Source organism: Polypterus senegalus, unplaced genomic scaffold, assembly GCF_016835505.1.
Source record: "Polypterus senegalus isolate Bchr_013 unplaced genomic scaffold, ASM1683550v1 scaffold_929, whole genome shotgun sequence".
NCBI lineage: Eukaryota > Metazoa > Chordata > Cladistia > Polypteriformes > Polypteridae > Polypterus > Polypterus senegalus.
Window position 1 is genome coordinate 1 of NW_024384726.1, and position 26,722 is coordinate 26,722.

The 26,722-nt window shown below is 43.2% G+C and overlaps 16 non-coding genes across 16 annotated transcripts; all 16 read right to left on the reverse strand.

The window, feature by feature from the left end:
* Positions 1-72: 72 nt before the first annotated feature.
* Positions 73-146, reverse strand: trnat-agu. Its single transcript has one exon. It is a non-coding gene; the product is annotated as a tRNA-Thr (tRNA).
* An 841-nt stretch (positions 147-987) lies between these two features.
* trnas-gcu lies at positions 988-1,069 on the reverse strand. Its single transcript has one exon. It is a non-coding gene; the product is annotated as a tRNA-Ser (tRNA).
* Positions 1,070-2,097: 1,028 nt separating this feature from the next.
* trnat-agu lies at positions 2,098-2,171 on the reverse strand. Its single transcript has one exon. It is a non-coding gene; the product is annotated as a tRNA-Thr (tRNA).
* An 839-nt stretch (positions 2,172-3,010) lies between these two features.
* trnas-gcu lies at positions 3,011-3,092 on the reverse strand. Its single transcript has one exon. It is a non-coding gene; the product is annotated as a tRNA-Ser (tRNA).
* A 1,028-nt stretch (positions 3,093-4,120) lies between these two features.
* On the reverse strand, positions 4,121-4,194 carry trnat-agu. Its single transcript has one exon. It is a non-coding gene; the product is annotated as a tRNA-Thr (tRNA).
* Positions 4,195-5,036: 842 nt separating this feature from the next.
* Positions 5,037-5,118, reverse strand: trnas-gcu. Its single transcript has one exon. It is a non-coding gene; the product is annotated as a tRNA-Ser (tRNA).
* A 1,028-nt stretch (positions 5,119-6,146) lies between these two features.
* On the reverse strand, positions 6,147-6,220 carry trnat-agu. Its single transcript has one exon. It is a non-coding gene; the product is annotated as a tRNA-Thr (tRNA).
* Positions 6,221-7,060: 840 nt separating this feature from the next.
* On the reverse strand, positions 7,061-7,142 carry trnas-gcu. Its single transcript has one exon. It is a non-coding gene; the product is annotated as a tRNA-Ser (tRNA).
* Positions 7,143-8,169: 1,027 nt separating this feature from the next.
* On the reverse strand, positions 8,170-8,243 carry trnat-agu. The gene has a single exon. It is a non-coding gene; the product is annotated as a tRNA-Thr (tRNA).
* Positions 8,244-9,082: 839 nt separating this feature from the next.
* On the reverse strand, positions 9,083-9,164 carry trnas-gcu. The gene has a single exon. It is a non-coding gene; the product is annotated as a tRNA-Ser (tRNA).
* A 1,029-nt stretch (positions 9,165-10,193) lies between these two features.
* Positions 10,194-10,267, reverse strand: trnat-agu. Its single transcript has one exon. It is a non-coding gene; the product is annotated as a tRNA-Thr (tRNA).
* An 839-nt stretch (positions 10,268-11,106) lies between these two features.
* Positions 11,107-11,188, reverse strand: trnas-gcu. The gene has a single exon. It is a non-coding gene; the product is annotated as a tRNA-Ser (tRNA).
* Positions 11,189-12,215: 1,027 nt separating this feature from the next.
* On the reverse strand, positions 12,216-12,289 carry trnat-agu. The gene has a single exon. It is a non-coding gene; the product is annotated as a tRNA-Thr (tRNA).
* Positions 12,290-13,129: 840 nt separating this feature from the next.
* On the reverse strand, positions 13,130-13,211 carry trnas-gcu. Its single transcript has one exon. It is a non-coding gene; the product is annotated as a tRNA-Ser (tRNA).
* Positions 13,212-14,237: 1,026 nt separating this feature from the next.
* On the reverse strand, positions 14,238-14,311 carry trnat-agu. Its single transcript has one exon. It is a non-coding gene; the product is annotated as a tRNA-Thr (tRNA).
* Positions 14,312-15,140: 829 nt separating this feature from the next.
* trnas-gcu lies at positions 15,141-15,222 on the reverse strand. Its single transcript has one exon. It is a non-coding gene; the product is annotated as a tRNA-Ser (tRNA).
* Between the last annotated feature and the right edge of the window lie 11,500 nt (positions 15,223-26,722).

Consider the following 26,722-nt stretch of genomic DNA (forward strand, 5'->3'; position numbering starts at 1 on the left):
GTTCTTTGCAAAGTTTCCAGGAACATCCGAGTGCCAAATTGAACATCAACTCGAAAGAGTATGACTAACTGCAGGCACCGCTGAGACTCGAACTCAGGATCTCCTGTTTACTAGACAGGCGCTTTAACCATCTAAGCCACGGCGCCAGATGTCAGAAAAAGACTCTAGCTTTGTCACCTGATACGCCTAAAAGACAGTTAACATGCAACAAATGTCCAACTCTTGGTAATTCAATAACAAAAAGAAAAAAAAAATGATAGGTGAACGCATTTTCAACAAGTGCACCTCCACGATCAGGGGCTTTTGGAAAGATGGAAGTTTGCCTTATGTTGTTTGAATTCAATGCTCAAAGGAAGCCCTCCGATGAAGAGAAACGTTCATCTATTCCCTGAAAAGCAGAGCGGACACGCGGACCTGACAAAAGCAGTCATCTTCTTCAAATGCACCTTAAAATCCTTTCATCATCGAGGTTTTCCATTCTCTTTGTCGAATTCGATTAAGGACTTCAAAAATATAGATGAAAACGTAAAAACGGGCAAGTATGAGGCAAGGTTTGTGCACAGTCTAATTTCAAGTTCACTTTGCCACGGTTTCAGCTGTGCGTGTACCGCAGAAAAGAAATCCAAGGAAACAGAGTGAAGAAGGCACTGCTGAGATTCAAACTCAGGATCTCCCGTTTACAAGACAGGTGCTTTAACCAGCTAAGCCACGGCGTCCCATATCAAAACCTGCCTTGTCAACTTTCCATTTCACTCTGTAAAACAGAATGTTTAAGGCAGTCTTTTTTGATTCTAAAGTACCGAAAAGATACTGCCTTTGAGCAACAGGTGTTGCGCAGACTGAGAAAGTCCCTTAAGAGGAAATCGTTGTGTTTAGAGGGAGGTGGGGTGTTTAACGGAAAGCAGCTTCGGAATATTTTCTTCTTGAATTTGATCTGCTGGCACAGATAGCTGCAGGAAGGATAATAAACTCTAAGGTTTAAAGACAAGACAAGGTTGGCATTCGAACCCAAGCGTGCATAGCACAATGGAATAGCAATCCATCGCCTTAACCACTCGGCCAACTTGTCACGTGCGCAAAAGCCGATCCTTCTGGTTATTCCTCCTAAATTTAAATTCACTGGTCTGGTAACGCATCATGCCATGCTCTATTTTTAAGTACGGATACTTAATCTAAACTCATATGGTCATCAATTGTTCTGTTTCATTGCTGCCTTGCTACAGAGCAATCAGTTACACGTCACGACGGCAGACAAGTAGGCAGGCTTTCGCTTTCCTCTATGTCTTTCACTGGCCAAAGCAAAGACAATAAAAGCTGAGAGCTGCGCTCCACCTCCGCGTTCTGCACTGAAACGGACAAAGCTAAAATGTTCCTTGCAAAGTTTGCAGGCACATCCGAGTACCAAGATGAAAATCAACTCGAAAGAGTATGACAAACTGCAGGCACCGCCGAGACTCGAACTCAGGATCGCCTGTTTACAAGACAGGTGCTTTAAGAGGCAATCGTTGAGTTTAGAGGGAGGTGGGGTCTTTTACAGAAAGCATCGTCGAAATATTTTCTTTTTGAATTTGATCTGCTGGCACAAATAGCTGCAGGAAGGAAAATTGACTCTAAGGTTTAAAGTAAAGACAAGGGTGGGATTCGAACCCAAGCGTGCATAGCACAAAAGAATTGCAGTTCAACGCCTTAACCACTCGGCCAACTTGTCACGTGAGCAAAAAGCCGATCCTTCTGGTCATTCCTCCTAAATTTAAATTCACTGGTCTGGTAACGCATCATGCCACGTTCTATATTTAAGTACGGACACTTCATCTAAACTCATATCGTCATCAATTGATCTCTTTCATCGCTGCCTTGCTACAGAGCAATCTGTTACACGTCACTACAGAGCAATCTGTTACACGTCACGACGGCAGGCAGGCTTTCGCTTTCCCCTATGTCTTTCACTGGCCAAAGCAAAGACAATAAAAGCTGAGAGCTGCGCTCCACCTCCACCTTCTGCACTGAAACGGACAAAGCTAACATGTTCTTTGCAAAGTTTCCAGGAACATCCGAGTGCCAAATTGAACATCAACTCGAAAGAGTATGACTAACTGCAGGCACCGCTGAGACTCGAACTCAGGATCTCCTGTTTACTAGACAGGCGCTTTAACCATCTAAGCCACGGCGCCAGATGTCAGAAAAAGACTCTAGCTTTGTCACCTGATACGCCTAAAAGACAGTTAACATGCAACAAATGTCCAACTCTTGGTAATTCAATAACAAAACGAAAAAAAAATGATAGGTGAACGCATTTTCAACAAGTGCACCTCCACGATCAGGGGCTTTTGGAAAGATGGAAGTTTGCCTTATGTTGTTTGAATTCAATGCTCAAAGGAAGCCCTCCGATGAAGAGAAACGTTCATCTATTCCCTGAAAAGCAGAGCGGACACGCGGACCTGACAAAAGCAGTCATCTTCTTCAAATGCACCTTAAAATCCTTTCATCATCGAGGTTTTCCATTCTCTTTGTCGAATTCGATTAAGGACTTCAAAAATATAGATGAAAACGTAAAAACGGGCAAGTATGAGGCAAGGTTTGTGCACAGTCTAATTTCAAGTTCACTTTGCCACGGTTTCAGCTGTGCGTGTACCGCAGAAAAGAAATCCAAGGAAACAGAGTGAAGAAGGCACTGCTGAGATTCAAACTCAGGATCTCCCGTTTACAAGACAGGTGCTTTAACCAGCTAAGCCACGGCGTCCCATATCAAAACCTGCCTTGTCAACTTTCCATTTCACTCTGTAAAACAGAATGTTTAAGGCAGTCTTTTTGATTCTAAAGTACCGAAAAGATACTGCCTTTGAGCAACAGGTGTTGCGCAGACTGAGAAAGTCCCTTAAGAGGAAATCGTTGTGTTTAGAGGGAGGTGGGGTGTTTAACGGAAAGCAGCTTCGGAATATTTTCTTCTTGAATTTGATCTGCTGGCACAGATAGCTGCAGGAAGGATAATAAACTCTAAGGTTTAAAGACAAGACAAGGTTGGCATTCGAACCCAAGCGTGCATAGCACAATGGAATAGCAATCCATCGCCTTAACCACTCGGCCAACTTGTCACGTGCGCAAAAAGCCGATCCTTCTGGTTATTCCTCCTAAATTTAAATTCACTGGTCTGGTAACGCATCATGCCATGCTCTATTTTTAAGTACGGATACTTAATCTAAACTCATATGGTCATCAATTGTTCTGTTTCATTGCTGCCTTGCTACAGAGCAATCAGTTACACGTCACGACGGCAGACAAGTAGGCAGGCTTTCGCTTTCCTCTATGTCTTTCACTGGCCAAAGCAAAGACAATAAAGCTGAGAGCTGCGCTCCACCTCCGCGTTCTGCACTGAAACGGACAAAGCTAAAATGTTCCTTGCAAAGTTTGCAGGCACATCCGAGTACCAAGATGAAAATCAACTCGAAAGAGTATGACAAACTGCAGGCACCGCCGAGACTCGAACTCAGGATCGCCTGTTTACAAGACAGGTGCTTTAAGAGGCAATCGTTGAGTTTAGAGGGAGGTGGGGTCTTTTACAGAAAGCATCGTCGAAATATTTTCTTTTTGAATTTGATCTGCTGGCACAAATAGCTGCAGGAAGGAAAATTGACTCTAAGGTTTAAAGTAAAGACAAGGGTGGGATTCGAACCCAAGCGTGCATAGCACAAAAGAATTGCAGTTCAACGCCTTAACCACTCGGCCAACTTGTCACGTGAGCAAAAAGCCGATCCTTCTGGTCATTCCTCCTAAATTTAAATTCACTGGTCTGGTAACGCATCATGCCACGTTCTATATTTAAGTACGGACACTTCATCTAAACTCATATCGTCATCAATTGATCTCTTTCATCGCTGCCTTGCTACAGAGCAATCTGTTACACGTCACTACAGAGCAATCTGTTACACGTCACGACGGCAGGCAGGCTTTCGCTTTCCCCTATGTCTTTCACTGGCCAAAGCAAAGACAATAAAAGCTGAGAGCTGCGCTCCACCTCCACCTTCTGCACTGAAACGGACAAAGCTAACATGTTCTTTGCAAAGTTTCCAGGAACATCCGAGTGCCAAATTGAACATCAACTCGAAAGAGTATGACTAACTGCAGGCACCGCTGAGACTCGAACTCAGGATCTCCTGTTTACTAGACAGGCGCTTTAACCATCTAAGCCACGGCGCCAGATGTCAGAAAAAGACTCTAGCTTTGTCACCTGATACGCCTAAAAGACAGTTAACATGCAACAAATGTCCAACTCTTGGTAATTCAATAACAAAAAGAAAAAAAAAAATGATAGGTGAACGCATTTTCAACAAGTGCACCTCCACGATCAGGGGCTTTTGGAAAGATGGAAGTTTGCCTTATGTTGTTTGAATTCAATGCTCAAAGGAAGCCCTCCGATGAAGAGAAACGTTCATCTATTCCCTGAAAAGCAGAGCGGACACGCGGACCTGACAAAAGCAGTCATCTTCTTCAAATGCACCTTAAAATCCTTTCATCATCGAGGTTTTCCATTCTCTTTTGTCGAATTCGATTAAGGACTTCAAAAAATAGATGAAAACGTAAAACGGGCAAGTATGAGGCAAGGTTTGTGCACAGTCTAATTTCAAGTTCACTTTGCCACGGTTTCAGCTGTGCGTGTACCGCAGAAAAGAAATCCAAGGAAACAGAGTGAAGAAGGCACTGCTGAGATTCAAACTCAGGATCTCCCGTTTACAAGACAGGTGCTTTAACCAGCTAAGCCACGGCGTCCCATATCAAAACCTGCCTTGTCAACTTTCCATTTCACTCTGTAAAACAGAATGTTTAAGGCAGTCTTTTTTGATTCTAAAGTACCGAAAAAGATACTGCCTTTGAGCAACAGGTGTTGCGCAGACTGAGAAAGTCCCTTAAGAGGAAATCGTTGTGTTTAGAGGGAGGTGGGGTGTTTAACGGAAAGCAGCTTCGGAATATTTTCTTCTTGAATTTGATCTGCTGGCACAGATAGCTGCAGGAAGGATAATAAACTCTAAGGTTTAAAGACAAGACAAGGTTGGCATTCGAACCCAAGCGTGCATAGCACAATGGAATAGCAATCCATCGCCTTAACCACTCGGCCAACTTGTCACGTGCGCAAAAGCCGATCCTTCTGGTTATTCCTCCTAAATTTAAATTCACTGGTCTGGTAACGCATCATGCCATGCTCTATTTTTAAGTACGGATACTTAATCTAAACTCATATGGTCATCAATTGTTCTGTTTCATTGCTGCCTTGCTACAGAGCAATCAGTTACACGTCACGACGGCAGACAAGTAGGCAGGCTTTCGCTTTCCTCTATGTCTTTCACTGGCCAAAGCAAAGACAATAAAAGCTGAGAGCTGCGCTCCACCTCCGCGTTCTGCACTGAAACGGACAAAGCTAAAATGTTCCTTGCAAAGTTTGCAGGCACATCCGAGTACCAAGATGAAAATCAACTCGAAAGAGTATGACAAACTGCAGGCACCGCCGAGACTCGAACTCAGGATCGCCTGTTTACAAGACAGGTGCTTTAAGAGGCAATCGTTGAGTTTAGAGGGAGGTGGGGTCTTTTACAGAAAGCATCGTCGAAATATTTTCTTTTTGAATTTGATCTGCTGGCACAAATAGCTGCAGGAAGGAAAATTGACTCTAAGGTTTAAAGTAAAGACAAGGGTGGGATTCGAACCCAAGCGTGCATAGCACAAAAGAATTGCAGTTCAACGCCTTAACCACTCGGCCAACTTGTCACGTGAGCAAAAAGCCGATCCTTCTGGTCATTCCTCCTAAATTTAAATTCACTGGTCTGGTAACGCATCATGCCACGTTCTATATTTAAGTACGGACACTTCATCTAAACTCATATCGTCATCAATTGATCTCTTTCATCGCTGCCTTGCTACAGAGCAATCTGTTACACGTCACTACAGAGCAATCTGTTACACGTCACGACGGCAGGCAGGCTTTCGCTTTCCCCTATGTCTTTCACTGGCCAAAGCAAAGACAATAAAAGCTGAGAGCTGCGCTCCACCTCCACCTTCTGCACTGAAACGGACAAAGCTAACATGTTCTTTGCAAAGTTTCCAGGAACATCCGAGTGCCAAATTGAACATCAACTCGAAAGAGTATGACTAACTGCAGGCACCGCTGAGACTCGAACTCAGGATCTCCTGTTTACTAGACAGGCGCTTTAACCATCTAAGCCACGGCGCCAGATGTCAGAAAAAGACTCTAGCTTTGTCACCTGATACGCCTAAAAGACAGTTAACATGCAACAAATGTCCAACTCTTGGTAATTCAATAACAAAAAGAAAAAAAAAATGATAGGTGAACGCATTTTCAACAAGTGCACCTCCACGATCAGGGCTTTTGGAAAGATGGAAGTTTGCCTTATGTTGTTTGAATTCAATGCTCAAAGGAAGCCCTCCGATGAAGAGAAACGTTCATCTATTCCCTGAAAAGCAGAGCGGACACGCGGACCTGACAAAAGCAGTCATCTTCTTCAAATGCACCTTAAAATCCTTTCATCATCGAGGTTTTCCATTCTCTTTTGTCGAATTCGATTAAGGACTTCAAAATATAGATGAAAACGTAAAAACGGGCAAGTATGAGGCAAGGTTTGTGCACAGTCTAATTTCAAGTTCACTTTGCCACGGTTTCAGCTGTGCGTGTACCGCAGAAAAGAAATCCAAGGAAACAGAGTGAAGAAGGCACTGCTGAGATTCAAACTCAGGATCTCCCGTTTACAAGACAGGTGCTTTAACCAGCTAAGCCACGGCGTCCCATATCAAAACCTGCCTTGTCAACTTTCCATTTCACTCTGTAAAACAGAATGTTTAAGGCAGTCTTTTTTGATTCTAAAGTACCGAAAAGATACTGCCTTTGAGCAACAGGTGTTGCGCAGACTGAGAAAGTCCCTTAAGAGGAAATCGTTGTGTTTAGAGGGAGGTGGGGTGTTTAACGGAAAGCAGCTTCGGAATATTTTCTTCTTGAATTTGATCTGCTGGCACAGATAGCTGCAGGAAGGATAATAAACTCTAAGGTTTAAAGACAAGACAAGGTTGGCATTCGAACCCAAGCGTGCATAGCACAATGGAATAGCAATCCATCGCCTTAACCACTCGGCCAACTTGTCACGTGCGCAAAAGCCGATCCTTCTGGTTATTCCTCCTAAATTTAAATTCACTGGTCTGGTAACGCATCATGCCATGCTCTATTTTTAAGTACGGATACTTAATCTAAACTCATATGGTCATCAATTGTTCTGTTTCATTGCTGCCTTGCTACAGAGCAATCAGTTACACGTCACGACGGCAGACAAGTAGGCAGGCTTTCGCTTTCCTCTATGTCTTTCACTGGCCAAAGCAAAGACAATAAAAGCTGAGAGCTGCGCTCCACCTCCGCGTTCTGCACTGAAACGGACAAAGCTAAAATGTTCCTTGCAAAGTTTGCAGGCACATCCGAGTACCAAGATGAAAATCAACTCGAAAGAGTATGACAAACTGCAGGCACCGCCGAGACTCGAACTCAGGATCGCCTGTTTACAAGACAGGTGCTTTAAGAGGCAATCGTTGAGTTTAGAGGGAGGTGGGGTCTTTTACAGAAAGCATCGTCGAAATATTTTCTTTTTGAATTTGATCTGCTGGCACAAATAGCTGCAGGAAGGAAAATTGACTCTAAGGTTTAAAGTAAAGACAAGGGTGGGATTCGAACCCAAGCGTGCATAGCACAAAGAATTGCAGTTCAACGCCTTAACCACTCGGCCAACTTGTCACGTGAGCAAAAAGCCGATCCTTCTGGTCATTCCTCCTAAATTTAAATTCACTGGTCTGGTAACGCATCATGCCACGTTCTATATTTAAGTACGGACACTTCATCTAAACTCATATCGTCATCAATTGATCTCTTTCATCGCTGCCTTGCTACAGAGCAATCTGTTACACGTCACTACAGAGCAATCTGTTACACGTCACGACGGCAGGCAGGCTTTCGCTTTCCCCTATGTCTTTCACTGGCCAAAGCAAAGACAATAAAAGCTGAGAGCTGCGCTCCACCTCCACCTTCTGCACTGAAACGGACAAAGCTAACATGTTCTTTGCAAAGTTTCCAGGAACATCCGAGTGCCAAATTGAACATCAACTCGAAAGAGTATGACTAACTGCAGGCACCGCTGAGACTCGAACTCAGGATCTCCTGTTTACTAGACAGGCGCTTTAACCATCTAAGCCACGGCGCCAGATGTCAGAAAAAGACTCTAGCTTTGTCACCTGATACGCCTAAAAGACAGTTAACATGCAACAAATGTCCAACTCTTGGTAATTCAATAACAAAAAGAAAAAAATGATAGGTGAACGCATTTTCAACAAGTGCACCTCCACGATCAGGGCTTTTGGAAAGATGGAAGTTTGCCTTATGTTGTTTGAATTCAATGCTCAAAGGAAGCCCTCCGATGAAGAGAAACGTTCATCTATTCCCTGAAAAGCAGAGCGGACACGCGGACCTGACAAAAGCAGTCATCTTCTTCAAATGCACCTTAAAATCCTTTCATCATCGAGGTTTTCCATTCTCTTTTGTCGAATTCGATTAAGGACTTCAAAAATATAGATGAAAACGTAAAAACGGGCAAGTATGAGGCAAGGTTTGTGCACAGTCTAATTTCAAGTTCACTTTGCCACGGTTTCAGCTGTGCGTGTACCGCAGAAAAGAAATCCAAGGAAACAGAGTGAAGAAGGCACTGCTGAGATTCAAACTCAGGATCTCCCGTTTACAAGACAGGTGCTTTAACCAGCTAAGCCACGGCGTCCCATATCAAAACCTGCCTTGTCAACTTTCCATTTCACTCTGTAAAACAGAATGTTTAAGGCAGTCTTTTTTGATTCTAAAGTACCGAAAAAGATACTGCCTTTGAGCAACAGGTGTTGCGCAGACTGAGAAAGTCCCTTAAGAGGAAATCGTTGTGTTTAGAGGGAGGTGGGGTGTTTAACGGAAAGCAGCTTCGGAATATTTTCTTCTTGAATTTGATCTGCTGGCACAGATAGCTGCAGGAAGGATAATAAACTCTAAGGTTTAAAGACAAGACAAGGTTGGCATTCGAACCCAAGCGTGCATAGCACAATGGAATAGCAATCCATCGCCTTAACCACTCGGCCAACTTGTCACGTGCGCAAAAAGCCGATCCTTCTGGTTATTCCTCCTAAATTTAAATTCACTGGTCTGGTAACGCATCATGCCATGCTCTATTTTTAAGTACGGATACTTAATCTAAACTCATATGGTCATCAATTGTTCTGTTTCATTGCTGCCTTGCTACAGAGCAATCAGTTACACGTCACGACGGCAGACAAGTAGGCAGGCTTTCGCTTTCCTCTATGTCTTTCACTGGCCAAAGCAAAGACAATAAAAGCTGAGAGCTGCGCTCCACCTCCGCGTTCTGCACTGAAACGGACAAAGCTAAAATGTTCCTTGCAAAGTTTGCAGGCACATCCGAGTACCAAGATGAAAATCAACTCGAAAGAGTATGACAAACTGCAGGCACCGCCGAGACTCGAACTCAGGATCGCCTGTTTACAAGACAGGTGCTTTAAGAGGCAATCGTTGAGTTTAGAGGGAGGTGGGGTCTTTTACAGAAAGCATCGTCGAAATATTTTCTTTTTGAATTTGATCTGCTGGCACAAATAGCTGCAGGAAGGAAAATTGACTCTAAGGTTTAAAGTAAAGACAAGGGTGGGATTCGAACCCAAGCGTGCATAGCACAAAAGAATTGCAGTTCAACGCCTTAACCACTCGGCCAACTTGTCACGTGAGCAAAAAGCCGATCCTTCTGGTCATTCCTCCTAAATTTAAATTCACTGGTCTGGTAACGCATCATGCCACGTTCTATATTTAAGTACGGACACTTCATCTAAACTCATATCGTCATCAATTGATCTCTTTCATCGCTGCCTTGCTACAGAGCAATCTGTTACACGTCACTACAGAGCAATCTGTTACACGTCACGACGGCAGGCAGGCTTTCGCTTTCCCCTATGTCTTTCACTGGCCAAAGCAAAGACAATAAAAGCTGAGAGCTGCGCTCCACCTCCACCTTCTGCACTGAAACGGACAAAGCTAACATGTTCTTTGCAAAGTTTCCAGGAACATCCGAGTGCCAAATTGAACATCAACTCGAAAGAGTATGACTAACTGCAGGCACCGCTGAGACTCGAACTCAGGATCTCCTGTTTACTAGACAGGCGCTTTAACCATCTAAGCCACGGCGCCAGATGTCAGAAAAAGACTCTAGCTTTGTCACCTGATACGCCTAAAAGACAGTTAACATGCAACAAATGTCCAACTCTTGGTAATTCAATAACAAAAGAAAAAAAAATGATAGGTGAACGCATTTTCAACAAGTGCACCTCCACGATCAGGGCTTTTGGAAAGATGGAAGTTTGCCTTATGTTGTTTGAATTCAATGCTCAAAGGAAGCCCTCCGATGAAGAGAAACGTTCATCTATTCCCTGAAAAGCAGAGCGGACACGCGGACCTGACAAAAGCAGTCATCTTCTTCAAATGCACCTTAAAATCCTTTCATCATCGAGGTTTTCCATTCTCTTTTGTCGAATTCGATTAAGGACTTCAAAAATATAGATGAAAACGTAAAAACGGGCAAGTATGAGGCAAGGTTTGTGCACAGTCTAATTTCAAGTTCACTTTGCCACGGTTTCAGCTGTGCGTGTACCGCAGAAAAGAAATCCAAGGAAACAGAGTGAAGAAGGCACTGCTGAGATTCAAACTCAGGATCTCCCGTTTACAAGACAGGTGCTTTAACCAGCTAAGCCACGGCGTCCCATATCAAAACCTGCCTTGTCAACTTTCCATTTCACTCTGTAAAACAGAATGTTTAAGGCAGTCTTTTTTGATTCTAAAGTACCGAAAAAGATACTGCCTTTGAGCAACAGGTGTTGCGCAGACTGAGAAAGTCCCTTAAGAGGAAATCGTTGTGTTTAGAGGGAGGTGGGGTGTTTAACGGAAAGCAGCTTCGAATATTTTCTTCTTGAATTTGATCTGCTGGCACAGATAGCTGCAGGAAGGATAATAAACTCTAAGGTTTAAAGACAAGACAAGGTTGGCATTCGAACCCAAGCGTGCATAGCACAATGGAATAGCAATCCATCGCCTTAACCACTCGGCCAACTTGTCACGTGCGCAAAAAGCCGATCCTTCTGGTTATTCCTCCTAAATTTAAATTCACTGGTCTGGTAACGCATCATGCCATGCTCTATTTTTAAGTACGGATACTTAATCTAAACTCATATGGTCATCAATTGTTCTGTTTCATTGCTGCCTTGCTACAGAGCAATCAGTTACACGTCACGACGGCAGACAAGTAGGCAGGCTTTCGCTTTCCTCTATGTCTTTCACTGGCCAAAGCAAAGACAATAAAGCTGAGAGCTGCGCTCCACCTCCGCGTTCTGCACTGAAACGGACAAAGCTAAAATGTTCCTTGCAAAGTTTGCAGGCACATCCGAGTACCAAGATGAAAATCAACTCGAAAGAGTATGACAAACTGCAGGCACCGCCGAGACTCGAACTCAGGATCGCCTGTTTACAAGACAGGTGCTTTAAGAGGCAATCGTTGAGTTTAGAGGGAGGTGGGGTCTTTTACAGAAAGCATCGTCGAAATATTTTCTTTTTGAATTTGATCTGCTGGCACAAATAGCTGCAGGAAGGAAAATTGACTCTAAGGTTTAAAGTAAAGACAAGGGTGGGATTCGAACCCAAGCGTGCATAGCACAAAAGAATTGCAGTTCAACGCCTTAACCACTCGGCCAACTTGTCACGTGAGCAAAAGCCGATCCTTCTGGTCATTCCTCCTAAATTTAAATTCACTGGTCTGGTAACGCATCATGCCACGTTCTATATTTAAGTACGGACACTTCATCTAAACTCATATCGTCATCAATTGATCTCTTTCATCGCTGCCTTGCTACAGAGCAATCTGTTACACGTCACTACAGAGCAATCTGTTACACGTCACGACGGCAGGCAGGCTTTCGCTTTCCCCTATGTCTTTCACTGGCCAAAGCAAAGACAATAAAAGCTGAGAGCTGCGCTCCACCTCCACCTTCTGCACTGAAACGGACAAAGCTAACATGTTCTTTGCAAAGTTTCCAGGAACATCCGAGTGCCAAATTGAACATCAACTCGAAAGAGTATGACTAACTGCAGGCACCGCTGAGACTCGAACTCAGGATCTCCTGTTTACTAGACAGGCGCTTTAACCATCTAAGCCACGGCGCCAGATGTCAGAAAAAGACTCTAGCTTTGTCACCTGATACGCCTAAAAGACAGTTAACATGCAACAAATGTCCAACTCTTGGTAATTCAATAACAAAACGAAAAAAAATGATAGGTGAACGCATTTTCAACAAGTGCACCTCCACGATCAGGGCTTTTGGAAAGATGGAAGTTTGCCTTATGTTGTTTGAATTCAATGCTCAAAGGAAGCCCTCCGATGAAGAGAAACGTTCATCTATTCCCTGAAAAGCAGAGCGGACACGCGGACCTGACAAAAGCAGTCATCTTCTTCAAATGCACCTTAAAATCCTTTCATCATCGAGGTTTTCCATTCTCTTTTGTCGAATTCGATTAAGGACTTCAAAAATATAGATGAAAACGTAAAAACGGGCAAGTATGAGGCAAGGTTTGTGCACAGTCTAATTTCAAGTTCACTTTGCCACGGTTTCAGCTGTGCGTGTACCGCAGAAAAGAAATCCAAGGAAACAGAGTGAAGAAGGCACTGCTGAGATTCAAACTCAGGATCTCCCGTTTACAAGACAGGTGCTTTAACCAGCTAAGCCACGGCGTCCCATATCAAAACCTGCCTTGTCAACTTTCCATTTCACTCTGTAAAACAGAATGTTTAAGGCAGTCTTTTTTGATTCTAAAGTACCGAAAAAGATACTGCCTTTGAGCAACAGGTGTTGCGCAGACTGAGAAAGTCCCTTAAGAGGAAATCGTTGTGTTTAGAGGGAGGTGGGGTGTTTAACGGAAAGCAGCTTCGGAATATTTTCTTCTTGAATTTGATCTGCTGGCACAGATAGCTGCAGGAAGGATAATAAACTCTAAGGTTTAAAGACAAGACAAGGTTGGCATTCGAACCCAAGCGTGCATAGCACAATGGAATAGCAATCCATCGCCTTAACCACTCGGCCAACTTGTCACGTGCGCAAAAGCCGATCCTTCTGGTTATTCCTCCTAAATTTAAATTCACTGGTCTGGTAACGCATCATGCCATGCTCTATTTTTAAGTACGGATACTTAATCTAAACTCATATGGTCATCAATTGTTCTGTTTCATTGCTGCCTTGCTACAGAGCAATCAGTTACACGTCACGACGGCAGACAAGTAGGCAGGCTTTCGCTTTCCTCTATGTCTTTCACTGGCCAAAGCAAAGACAATAAAGCTGAGAGCTGCGCTCCACCTCCGCGTTCTGCACTGAAACGGACAAAGCTAAAATGTTCCTTGCAAAGTTTGCAGGCACATCCGAGTACCAAGATGAAAATCAACTCGAAAGAGTATGACAAACTGCAGGCACCGCCGAGACTCGAACTCAGGATCGCCTGTTTACAAGACAGGTGCTTTAAGAGGCAATCGTTGAGTTTAGAGGGAGGTGGGGTCTTTTACAGAAAGCATCGTCGAAATATTTTCTTTTTGAATTTGATCTGCTGGCACAAATAGCTGCAGGAAGGAAAATTGACTCTAAGGTTTAAAGTAAAGACAAGGGTGGGATTCGAACCCAAGCGTGCATAGCACAAAAGAATTGCAGTTCAACGCCTTAACCACTCGGCCAACTTGTCACGTGAGCAAAAAGCCGATCCTTCTGGTCATTCCTCCTAAATTTAAATTCACTGGTCTGGTAACGCATCATGCCACGTTCTATATTTAAGTACGGACACTTCATCTAAACTCATATCGTCATCAATTGATCTCTTTCATCGCTGCCTTGCTACAGAGCAATCTGTTACACGTCACTACAGAGCAATCTGTTACACGCCACGACGGCAGGCAGGCTATCGCTTTCCCTATGTCTTTCACTGGCCAAAGCAAAGACAATAAAAGCTGAGAGCTGCGCTCCACCTCCACCTTCTGCACTGAAACGGACAAAGCTAACATGTTCTTTGCAAAGTTTCCAGGAACATCCGAGTGCCAAATTGAACATCAACTCGAAAGAGTATGACTAACTGCAGGCACCGCTGAGACTCGAACTCAGGATCTCCTGTTTACTAGACAGGCGCTTTAACCATCTAAGCCACGGCGCCAGATGTCAGAAAAAGACTCTAGCTTTGTCACCTGATACGCCTAAAAGACAGTTAACATGCAACAAATGTCCAACTCTTGGTAATTCAATAACAAAAGAAAAAAAATGATAGGTGAACGCATTTTCAACAAGTGCACCTCCACGATCAGGGGCTTTTGGAAAGATGGAAGTTTGCCTTATGTTGTTTGAATTCAATGCTCAAAGGAAGCCCTCCGATGAAGAGAAACGTTCATCTATTCCCTGAAAAGCAGAGCGGACACGCGGACCTGACAAAAGCAGTCATCTTCTTCAAATGCACCTTAAAATCCTTTCATCATCGAGGTTTTCCATTCTCTTTTGTCGAATTCGATTAAGGACTTCAAAAATATAGATGAAAACGTAAAAACGAGGCAAGGTTTGTGCACAGTCTAATTTCAAGTTCACTTTGCCACGGTTTCAGCTGTGCGTGTACCGCAGAAAAGAAATCCAAGGAAACAGAGTGAAGAAGGCACTGCTGAGATTCAAACTCAGGATCTCCCGTTTACAAGACAGGTGCTTTAACCAGCTAAGCCACGGCGTCCCATATCAAAACCTGCCTTGTCAACTTTCCATTTCACTCTGTAAAACAGAATGTTTAAGGCAGTCTTTTTTGATTCTAAAGTACCGAAAAAGATACTGCCTTTGAGCAACAGGTGTTGCGCAGACTGAGAAAGTCCCTTAAGAGGAAATCGTTGTGTTTAGAGGGAGGTGGGGTGTTTAACGGAAAGCAGCTTCGAATATTTTCTTCTTGAATTTGATCTGCTGGCACAGATAGCTGCAGGAAGGATAATAAACTCTAAGGTTTAAAGACAAGACAAGGTTGGCATTCGAACCCAAGCGTGCATAGCACAATGGAATAGCAATCCATCGCCTTAACCACTCGGCCAACTTGTCACGTGCGCAAAAGCCGATCCTTCTGGTTATTCCTCCTAAATTTAAATTCACTGGTCTGGTAACGCATCATGCCATGCTCTATTTTTAAGTACGGATACTTAATCTAAACTCATATGGTCATCAATTGTTCTGTTTCATTGCTGCCTTGCTACAGAGCAATCAGTTACACGTCACGACGGCAGACAAGTAGGCAGGCTTTCGCTTTCCTCTATGTCTTTCACTGGCCAAAGCAAAGACAATAAAAGCTGAGAGCTGCGCTCCACCTCCGCGTTCTGCACTGAAACGGACAAAGCTAAAATGTTCCTTGCAAAGTTTGCAGGCACATCCGAGTACCAAGATGAAAATCAACTCGAAAGAGTATGACAAACTGCAGGCACCGCCGAGACTCGAACTCAGGATCGCCTGTTTACAAGACAGGTGCTTTAAGAGGCAATCGTTGAGTTTAGAGGGAGGTGGGGTCTTTTACAGAAAGCATCGTCGAAATATTTTCTTTTTGAATTTGATCTGCTGGCACAAATAGCTGCAGGAAGGAAAATTGACTCTAAGGTTTAAAGTAAAGACAAGGGTGGATTCGAACCCAAGCATACATAGCACAATGGAATAGCAATCCATCACCTTAACCACTCGGCCAACTTGTCCCTTGCAAAGTTTCCAGACACATCCGAGTGCCAAGATGAAAATCAACTCGAAAGAGTATGAAATGTTAGTTTTGTCCGTTTCAGTGCAGAAGGCGGAGGTGGAGCGCAGCTCTCAGCTTTAATTGTCTTTACTTTGGCAAGTGAAAGACATAGAGTAAACCGAAAACCTGCCTGCTTGCCTGCCGTCGTGACGTGTAACAGATTGCTCTTTAGCAAGGCAGCAATGAAACAGAACAATTGATGACAATATGAGTTTTGATGAAGTGTCCGTACTTAAATATAGAGTGTGGCATGATGCGTTATCAGACCAGTGAATTTAAATTTAGGAGGAATGACCAGAAGTCTCAGCAATTTTTTCATTTGACAATTTGGCCGGGTGGTTAAGGTGATGGACTACTATTCCTTTGTACTATGCACGGTGGGGTTCGAATCCCACCCTTGACTTTAAACCTTAGAGTCTATTATTCTTCCTGTAGCTATCTGTGCTAGCATATCAAATTCAAGAAGAAAATATTTCTACGGTGCTTTCTGTAAAAGACCCCACCTCCCTCTAAACTCAACGATTGCCTCTTAAAGCACCTCTCTTGTAAACAGGAGATCCTGAGTTCGAGTCACAGTGGTGCCTGCAGTTTTTTCGTACTCCTTCGAGTTGATTTTAATCTTGGCACTCAGATGTGCCTGGAAACTTTGCAAGGAACATTTTAGCTCTGTCCTTTACAGTGCAAAGGTGGAGGTGGAGCCTTAATTGTCTTTGCTTTGGCCAGTGAAAGACATAGAGGAAAGCGAAAGCCTTCCTGCTTGCCAGTAGTTATATGCATGCAGCAACTGTTAAAATGTCAATCAAATTTGATGGATGACTGGAATTCCCATCCTTTTCCTCTGATGTCATTAATGTGACCTTTCTTTGAACTCGCCCCCCCACCCCTTCCTTTTTTTTCCTCAGGAAACTGCAAAGATCCGATTGCAGGATGTCTGGTCCTTCCTTGAACCCGCTCCCACCCATCCTGTTTTTTTCCGCTGGACACGGTTAAGATCCGTTTGAAGGATGTCTGTCCCTTCTTTGATTCTGCCCCCACCCACCTGTTTGCCCCAGGCCCAGGAAACTTTCAAGAGCAGAATTGATTGATGGGTGCCCCCTCTTTGATCCTGGCCCCCCTCTTCCGAAGACAAGTTGAGGCATGTCCAGGCAAGTTTCTATCCAGACCCAGTCATCCCTGCCACGGCCTCCGGTCAGGCAGCCCAGACCCTGCCAGACCAAGCTACATGACCCCCGGCATCAAGGTCATGCCTAGGACCCCTCTGTCAGGCAGCCCCAGAGGGCGGGGACACCACATGTTGGTTGACCCTTCACTTCCCGGCACACTTCTTCTGAGGACATACACAGACACACATGCTCCTGCCTATATCGCTATGGGTAAGTGCACATGTATCTATCTATTATTTAATATAGCTATCTAACCTTTGATTTATTTAAGTCAAAACACCCTTTTTCCATATCCCTGACAATCCTTTCACAGAAATGTCCAGTTGTTGTATTTTCCAGCTCACAGAATGTGCCGCTTCTCTCTATACAGCAGAATACGTGGGCTCTAAAAAGCTGACCTGCTGTTAGTAACCCTGCACTCACTCTACACAGTTGACGCCTGAGAACAGACAGCCTCTGTGCTGAAAAAAGCTGGCAGTCACGCGGCTGCGAGATGTCCCAGTGGCTGAAGCTCTAAGCGTACTCACCGGCAGGGTTTGTAGTTCGAAATACAAGTTGACCGGAAACCTCGGAGGATCAGACAAATCCCTCCCTCCCTCACTCGCTAGCTCGCTCAAATGCCCTTCACGGGTCTATAGCAGGAACTTGCATACTGTATGAACCAGAGCACCGCTGACAGATAGTGTCAGGAAACGGCCAGACCCTTAACCTGCTGTGTACTGCGAGCTCATGCTAATCAACAGATGGTCATAAACCCCAAGAGGCAAAAGCTTTTAATGACCCTAAAGGAAATTAAATGGTTACAAAGGTGATTTTCGGAGACCGGACTACGCACAATACTTGGATCTCCAATGAAAATGATGGTCATGCATCTGCGACCACAATTAACCGAAATTCCCTTACATTTTTCGGAGCTCGGGCGAAGATCCGGAAATAAACTGTCAATACAAGGATATGCATTTAAAATGTTTGTCACGCACAGGATTGAATGCCCTTATAAAAATACAGCTCTTTTCTCTATAAATTGAGTTGTGTTGGGAACACGAGACCTTTCTCCTGATCGTCAATCGGAACGTCAAGATGAATACAAGCCGTGACGGTGCGTTTTCACGAAATTCTTAATGATTTTTTGCTAATTATGGCTAAGACTAAATGAAATTTAATTATCGTTCATACAGCCTACTTTTCAGGACGCGCTCTCACCCAGAATCACGGTAAGAATATTCATGATTCTTATAAGCGTGATCAAATATGTACTAAATATGTATTAAAACAGCACAGTGAATTCTTAGCGATTGGCTCAATCCTTATATATTTTTTGTAGAATTATACATCAGAACCGAATCTCAAAATGGTAAGTCTCTTTTAAAATGTTCGCATGAAGTTTGGACCTGTCATGAAAGGGCTTGAAGAAAGGACGTGTGTGAGTATAATAACATTTGAATCATTTATTTTTATCTTAGAGGGCTACATCGTGATAGATTCACCGAATCATTGTGCGGAAGAGGGTAAGAACCTTTTTTGTTTTTTAATTTGCTCTTTGATTACAGCGTGCATATAGGTGTGAAGCAGTCATGCGCGTGTACGCGAACTTGTGAACGCTTGTACACGATCTTGGGAGCAGACGTGCACGTGCACGTGCATGTGCGCGTGCGTGTGTGCGTGTGTATGAGGGCTTGGGAGCGCTTTGTCGTAAGTGCTTTCATTCATTTAATGTCGCCAAGTAGACGCATCATGTGTAAATGAATAGGTTTAAGAGGTTCCTGTATTTATTCGGTTATAGCTTCAGAATCAGGAAGCCTTTTTTATCCAATTCGGTGTAGGATTTGCTCGTGCATTTTGTGATTTGGTTAGTAACAAATAGCCTATTTAGGACAAAAGTCTGTCTTGCTGCCATAAAATTGAGTTTTTATACGGACAAGCTTCTATCGGAATGAATCGTACATGAAAAGGTGCGATGTTCAATAGAACGTGCAGTTTAAAATCATGAACTGTGCGTGTGTGTGTGTGTGGATTGTTTGTTTAAAGAGAGCCAACATTTTGTATGATCCGCGGCAAGCTTTGGAAACTGGGGATTTGTTATATTAAAAAGCGTCTGCCTTTTGTTTTTTAGACGATAACCCTTTACAAAGTGAATCAGCTTCTCAAAGGGAATACCCCGGTCTATCCAATTACCGCTAAGTGTCATTTTAGATATCAGTTTACCTAAGAAATGTATGAAGCATACAGAATTCCAGATTATGTGAAAAGAGGTGATTAACTGAGAAGTTCATAACTATATTTCCAGGGCACTCCCCTCCGGGTATTTTAACACAAGTGTTGGCCGGATCAGAAAATCTAGCCCGGTACCTTAGCATTCTCCAGACCGTTCCGAAGTTTGGGATCAGCATTCTCCGGCGATCTCTGAGCTCAGTTTAAATTCCAATATCTTGAGGTCTTCTCCACAATCACCGACACCACCTTATTCTAGTCGTTTGCAGGAAACGCCTCACTCTGAACGAGGATCTCGGCTTAGAATTCGTTATTCACCCCGATATTCCCTTCGTCCTGACCACCATCGGAGACATCGACAAGGACTGGAGTAGCTGACTGAACAACTTCACCAATTACTGGTGCAATTTGTAGAATTAGAAGCTCCTGTGTACAACTCCATACCCGAAATGTGTTTATACTTGATGCATATGTATACTTTTTACATTGATCTAACCCGTAATTAAAGAAGTTTTATATTACTTTTTTAAAAAATATCGTTGATTGCATTATTATTATATTTTTGTTAATAATTGCATTATTATTATTATTATTATTATTATTATTATTATTATATTCTGTGTTCATAATTGTAGACTTTGATTAAATTTAGGTCATGCCTGAAAGCAGTTCTAGCGGTAGCAGCAGTGACAGCAGTGGCAGTGATACAGACGGTGTGTGTAATATTCTGGAGGGCGTAAAGGTAGGAAAAGACCGTCCAGTGAAAACCTGAGACTATTAAAAGAGATGTCTGATAACCTAGAATATTCTATAAAACCCCCTAAAATCCCCACCCCTCCGCGATCTCCTCAAATTGTTCAATCACCACACCCGGTGACACATCCGATCGACAATTTTGACCTCATTAATAATGCGCTCCAGGTTCTAAATTCTGATGAAATAACCGTAGTTAACGCCTTGTGGGAGCTTTTGAAGAATACCTCTTCTGAGGATGGAACGTCTTCAGACCTTTCACAACCTAATACCCTAGACACGAATGTAAAACACTCATAAACTTCTACCTCGGGAGTGTCAGAGGACTCATGCTCCTCCGGTGAAAGCAGATCCCCACTTCAACACTTTTCCGTCGACGACCCGGTAATACAACCTTCTACCTCAGGGTGCATCAAGGTCCATCTTCAGCACTCGCCTGCTGATGACTTAACAATAATTCAGCTCCTCAGACCGGCTCCGGAGTGACTAATCCATCCGGGGTACTCTCGAAGTCAACTCTCCACAGCCATCGCCTAGATGATCGTAGATGATTTAACAGGGTCGGATAATTCAACACCTCAGACCGGCTCTGGAGTGACTAACTCGCCCAGGGTAAACTCGAGTCATGAAGCCGACTCTCCACAACCGTCTACCTTACATGCGGACAATCCTTCATCTCCAGACCCGTCAGTAAACTCCCCGCAGCCCTCAACTTCTAGATTAAATAATTTGTCTATAACAGAACGTCCAAAATTTAACAATATCGACATTAGACATCGCTTCAGTTTTTCTGAGGCCTACACACTTAATTCATTTTCCGAAGTTTTTGATCATATACACGAGACCCTTCAACAAATACTAGACAGCTTTACGAGCACTTTGAATCCTAATGATCTAGTACAGTTAGAATTACGTGCCGATTCTCTCACCCCCGGTGTTTTTTCCCTAACCCCCGCGGGTATGCTTTCTGTGAAGGATTTTTTTAAATCAAATTGAATCACTTCTCCAGAGTCATGCTACTATTTTAGCCGATTCCAGTCTGACGCTAATCGTTCAGGTTGTGAGGGCTCCATCTGGTGGCGAGGGTTCTAGGCGTAAAGCCTGTACCCTTTTCAATGTTGAAATCGTTCAAAAGAAACGTTAACACCTATGGATCTCCTTCAACCTGGATGATCAATGCTGTTTTGCCAGTGGGTTGCTGGCTGTATTAAACATTAGGTTCAGAAACAATCAGAAATTGTGTGAACAAGAGGCTCGTCGATTGCACGTCAGGGTCGGATTATCAACGGATCAGAAACTAACATTTTCAGGTATTGAAAAGTTTGAGAGGTTAATGGGAATTAAAATTGTCGTCTGGTACCGGGAACCGAACGCTAGCATTCTATTAGAATTTGAAGCGTCCCGTGTCCGAAAAACAAAGACGACTTTCCTGTTTTTGCATGATGAATATTATTACGGAATTTTGAATCTAAAAGGTTTTCTGGGTTTTTCCTACATCTGCGATTTCTGCTACACGGGGTATTCTAATCCGTCATGTCATCGTTGTGAGCAGCACTGTGACGTCTGTTTATATACAGACTGTCAAAGGGTTGATGGGGAGGCTTTTCGATGTGCCGATTGCCATCGTTTCTGCCTGTCAAGGTTTTGCTTCAAACTACACAAAAGGCACAAATTCAATGAAAAGACTCTCAGTTCTGAAAGTATCTGTGACATCCATAAAGTCTATCCCCTCTGCAAAGGGAGCTACAGCTTGAAAGCTGATTCAAAACCTCACAAGTGTCAACCCAAACATTGTCGCATTTGTATAGCGGTCACGAAAGATTTGGATGAAAATCATCAGTGTTTTATTCAAAGCTTACCGCAAAGACCGACCCATGAAAAGTAAGTTTTCTATGATTTTGAGTGCCGTCAAAATGACGGAATACACATTCCCAATTACATCCACTGCATGCATTGGAACGGTAAATCGTGGAGTAGGGCCGTGGAGGACTGTGTCGCAAAGTTCTTCCACAGATCCGAAATACCAAGAGTACACGTTCATAGCCCACAATTCTAAGGGGTATGATGGTTATTTTCTGATGAAATATCTCGTAGAGAGCGGGCAAACTCCAATTGTTACAGCTAAGGGATGTAAACTAATGCGATTTTATAGAAGAAGATTATGAGTTGAGATTTATCAACTCGTTGAGCTTCTTACCCATGAAATTGAGCAGTATGCCCAAAGCTCTGGGATTCCAGGCTCAAAAAGGGTACTTTCCCCATTTCTTTAACACCGTTGAAAATCAAAATTACATTGGACCGTATCCCGAACCTAAATATTACGGCATTCAATACACGATGAGCCAGGAAAGAGAGGAATTTTTGTCTTGGTACGATTCGATTAAAATCGGTACCTTCAACTTTAGACGAGAAATGGCTTTCTACTGTAGAAACGACGTGGTTATTTTGAGAACAGCATGCATGAAATTTAGAGAGGAAGTGCTCAGGATCGGTAATATTGAACCTTTTCAGTGTATGATGTTAGCTTCTCTCTGCCTGTCCATGTACAGACAAAACTGCATGCCTGATAATGCGATCAGAATAATTCCGAGTGATCATTACAAAAGCACTCACAGAGCTTATTCTAACGCCTCTATGCAATGGTTGATGTTTCTTTCCGACAAGGAAAAAATAAACATTCAACATGCCCTGAATCACGGTGAAGTAAACATGGGTTCCTTTTATCTAGACGGTTACGCCGAAGTTCAGGGTGTCCCTACGGCCTTTGAGTTTGTCGGTTGTTTTTATCACGGCTGCCCAGAATGCTACGAAGTACAAGCTACACATCCTCTCACGGGTGCGCCTTTTGCCGATTTGTTTAAAACGTTTGACGACAAATTGCATGAAAAATTTAATCTGACGGTTAGAGTGCTTTGGGAACATCAATGGGAACGCATGAAAAAAGAGGATTCAGAGCTTTAGGATTTCTTAAAGCGCATTGAGTTTCCCGAACCTATCAATCCCCGTGACGCCCTGTATGGAGGGCACACCAACGCTATCAAATTATATCATAATGTTCAAGGCGACGAGCAAATGCATTATTATGATTTTACAAGTCTGTACCCTTACGTCAACAAAACAAAAACCTACCCGATCGGTCATCCAACCTTGGTTTTTGAGGCATTTGCAGATCTTAAATATTACTTTGGGCTCGTTAAAATCACCATGCTAGCCCCACGCAATCTGTATTTTCCAGTTCTCCCTTTAAGAATTTGTGGTAAATTGATGTTCACTCTGTGTTGTACGTGTGCAGAAACCCAAACAACTACCGGCCTTTGCCGTCACAATTATCGGGAAAGGTCTTTAACGGGAAACTGGTGCAGTGTTGAAATACTAAAAGCCTTAGATAAAGGATACAGAGTCTTAAAAAAACATGAGATATGGCACTACAATTTATTTTCTGATTACATTAAAGTTCATCTGAAAGGCAAACAGGAGGCCTCAGGTTGGCCCTCGTGGGCCCAGGACGAGGCATCCCGTCGGCATTATGTTGATGACTATTTCTTAAAAGAAGGTGTATTATTGGAGCCTAAAAACATCGCCTCCAACCCAACTAAGAGAAAAATTTTCAAGTTATTTCTGAATTCTCTTTGGGGAAAATTCGGTCAAAAACCTAACCAACTGACCACGACGTTTGTTAAACACACCCAAGAATTATTTGATTACCTGTTCTCAGACATGTATAGGGTGTCCTATTTTGGTTTTGTCAGCGATGAAATCGCTCAAGTGCAGTGGAGGTATACTGATGACCGATACATTCTACCCCGTCCAGTCAATGTTGTGATCGCCGCTTTCACAACGGCCTATGCCCGCCTAGAAATGTACGATTTGCTGGAGCGCTTAGGGCCCAGGGTTCTGATACAGACTCCGTTATCTTCACAGCCTCGCCCGGGCAGTACACCCCGCCGCTCGGGGACTATTTAGGGGAACTCACCAACGAACTAGATCCTGACGACTTCATAGAAGAGTTTGTTTCCGGCGGTCTGAAAACGTGCGTGTACAAAATGTACAAAGGCAAGGTCTGCATGAAGGTAAAGGGCATTACTCTCAATCACGAAACGGCTCAAGCGGTAAACCTGTACTCTTTAATGGATCTAGTGCATAGTTTTGTAGAACACGGTCTCACAAAAGAAATAACGGTTCATGGCTCACAGATTCATAGGAACAAAAAGAACCTGACATTGCAAAATCGTCCACTCAGAAAAAGATTCAGAGTGGTGTACAACAAAAGGGTTTTATTGCCTGATTTCACCACTCTCCCCTATGGATACTAAAGAGGGTTTTGATGTTAGATTTCAGCATCCGTTCTCGAAAATAGTCTCGGGGCCCTCTTTTTCGGGCAAATCGCATTTTGTAAAAAAGCTCTTGGAGCACACGGACCACGTGCTTTCTCGTCGCCCAGACAATATAGTCTGGTTTTACAGCTGCAGGCAGCCTCTGTACAACGAACTGCTAGCCCAATTTCCCAAAATCAAATTTTTGGAGGGGTTACCCATCTCCTTAAGCGACGATGAACTACTTCCACCTGATCGTGTTAACTTGGTGATCATCGACGATTTGATGCAAGAAAAGTAGAACGATAAACCTGAATGCATATTACCCTCTTTAAAAATCCTCGAGATATACTGCAAATTACCAATTTAGCGCGTCAAATGTACCCTGGAAGGGTTACATTTTTCTTGGAGGCCTTTGAGGACGCTACAAGACAACCTTACTGTTATCTGTTTGTGGATCTGAAAGCCCATATGCCTGACGAATTTCGTTTACGTACCGGTTTATTTCCTCCCGAATGGCCTGCGGTGTACGTCGTGAAAAGATAAAGAGTTCCATTTTCCAAGTATTTGACAAAGAGCCGGCATGTCGTGCAGAATAAAAAGAAATTTCCCTCTGCTTAAGACCCTACATAGGGCCTCCTGTCGTCGAAGAAAAGCGTTGCTGAGCGAGGCTCCGGACGATTTAATTTACGCTCTGTCAGAAATAACTCTCAATACTTTAATTAAAAGGCCGCGTCCCCCTGACGTCCAGACAGTTCAAGTTGCTGAAGAAACATCGTTGCGCCGTTAAAAAACTTGGCGCTAAAAAATTTACCGTTAAAAAGAAAAAAAACATTTTAAATCAGAAAGGAGAGATACTTGGAGCCTTATTAAGCGCCACCATTTCTTTCATTACTAGTTTAATAGGTTTGAGACTATAAATATGGAATACACGCGCAAGATGTACCTGAACCCTCAACAACAAATAGCTCAATGGCAACAGAAAAACTCCGCTTCCACCGACCTTTTAAGCGCTACGGAAAGTGAACTGGATAAACAAATGAAATTCATACTTGAATGTAGTGACTTGACCACTGAAGCAAAAGTTAAACTTTATACAAACGTCTTTCAAAGATACTTGACCTTTGTGAAAAAAGTGGATAAAGAAACCGGTCCTCTGACGCTATTGCTACCTGCTGAGAGCAAGGAGGAACCGCAGGGGGATCTCAAAGAGACTCCTAGTGTCCCCGAAGACGCTGTGTACGACGATATTTTGAAAAGTGCGCTGGATAAATCAAAAAAATGCACTGAAATTATTTTACAGAAAATGGCGTATAACCCTAATACAACCTACTGGAATGGCTTGGGAGAGTTTGTGCTTCGTGGAGAACCGTTACCCGGAACAAATATGGTCGATCTTATGCAGAACTTGACTGTCCGGCACAACATCCCGTCCTATCGTAGGCCACGGGGATGGAAAGAATTTGTTAAGGTCCATGCCAAACGCGACACAAGAGAACTTCTAGAGAGCTTCAAACCTTTTGCCCCAGAGGGGTCTGCTGCCTCTATCACTGCCGCTGCATCGCCCTCTGCTGCTTCCGATACACCTGTTGGCAAAAACCAAATCTCGCAAAAAGAATGAATGGATTCCTTATTGAAATGTAATTATATTTTTGTTTAATAAAATATTGCATTTGATTATACAGAATGTCTATTCTTTATTAAGATAATTACAGGTCATAGAACTTTGCATACAGGGGTGCTCCTGGAATACTCTAGAAGTGTTCTGAGACAAAGTACTGACAAAATTTTGAACCATATCATCGTTCTTGGTGACTTCATTAAAATACAGGTTCTTGATCTCTTGATAAGAACGTCCTTTTCCTCTGTGATGCAGGAAAAAAATACAGTGTTGCCCGCAGAAGCTGGAAAACCAGCTTTGAAGTTGTCGGGTATGGTGAATAATTTCTTTACAGTTTCTGTTTAAAAAGCGGTATATTTCCTCAGGAAAATAGATAAAGTCTGGCGGGCAGCCGTAAGAGTCAAAAAATTCACCAATTCCGTCTTCTCTGAGATGTATCGCCAACCAGTGCTCTCCGGGTTGGTTTTGACGGTGAGTATTGATGATGATCAAGTATTTTTTCTGGCAGTTTCTCAATCTGCAGGGTGTTCATGCTTTTTTAGTAATCATAAAGGATGTTTCTTTTCTGGTTTATTTCAATAATGTTGTCAAAGACGGTGTACACTATTAGATTCACAGTATGGGGTAGGGGATGTCGAAAGCAGATTTCAATTCTCATGTTCCCGGTTTTCACCAAGGAGAAATGGTCTCCGCATTCTTGATCAGGCGTCAAATCAAAGGCAAACAGGGTGTATCCCCAGGAGAAGTCAGAACGACTGAT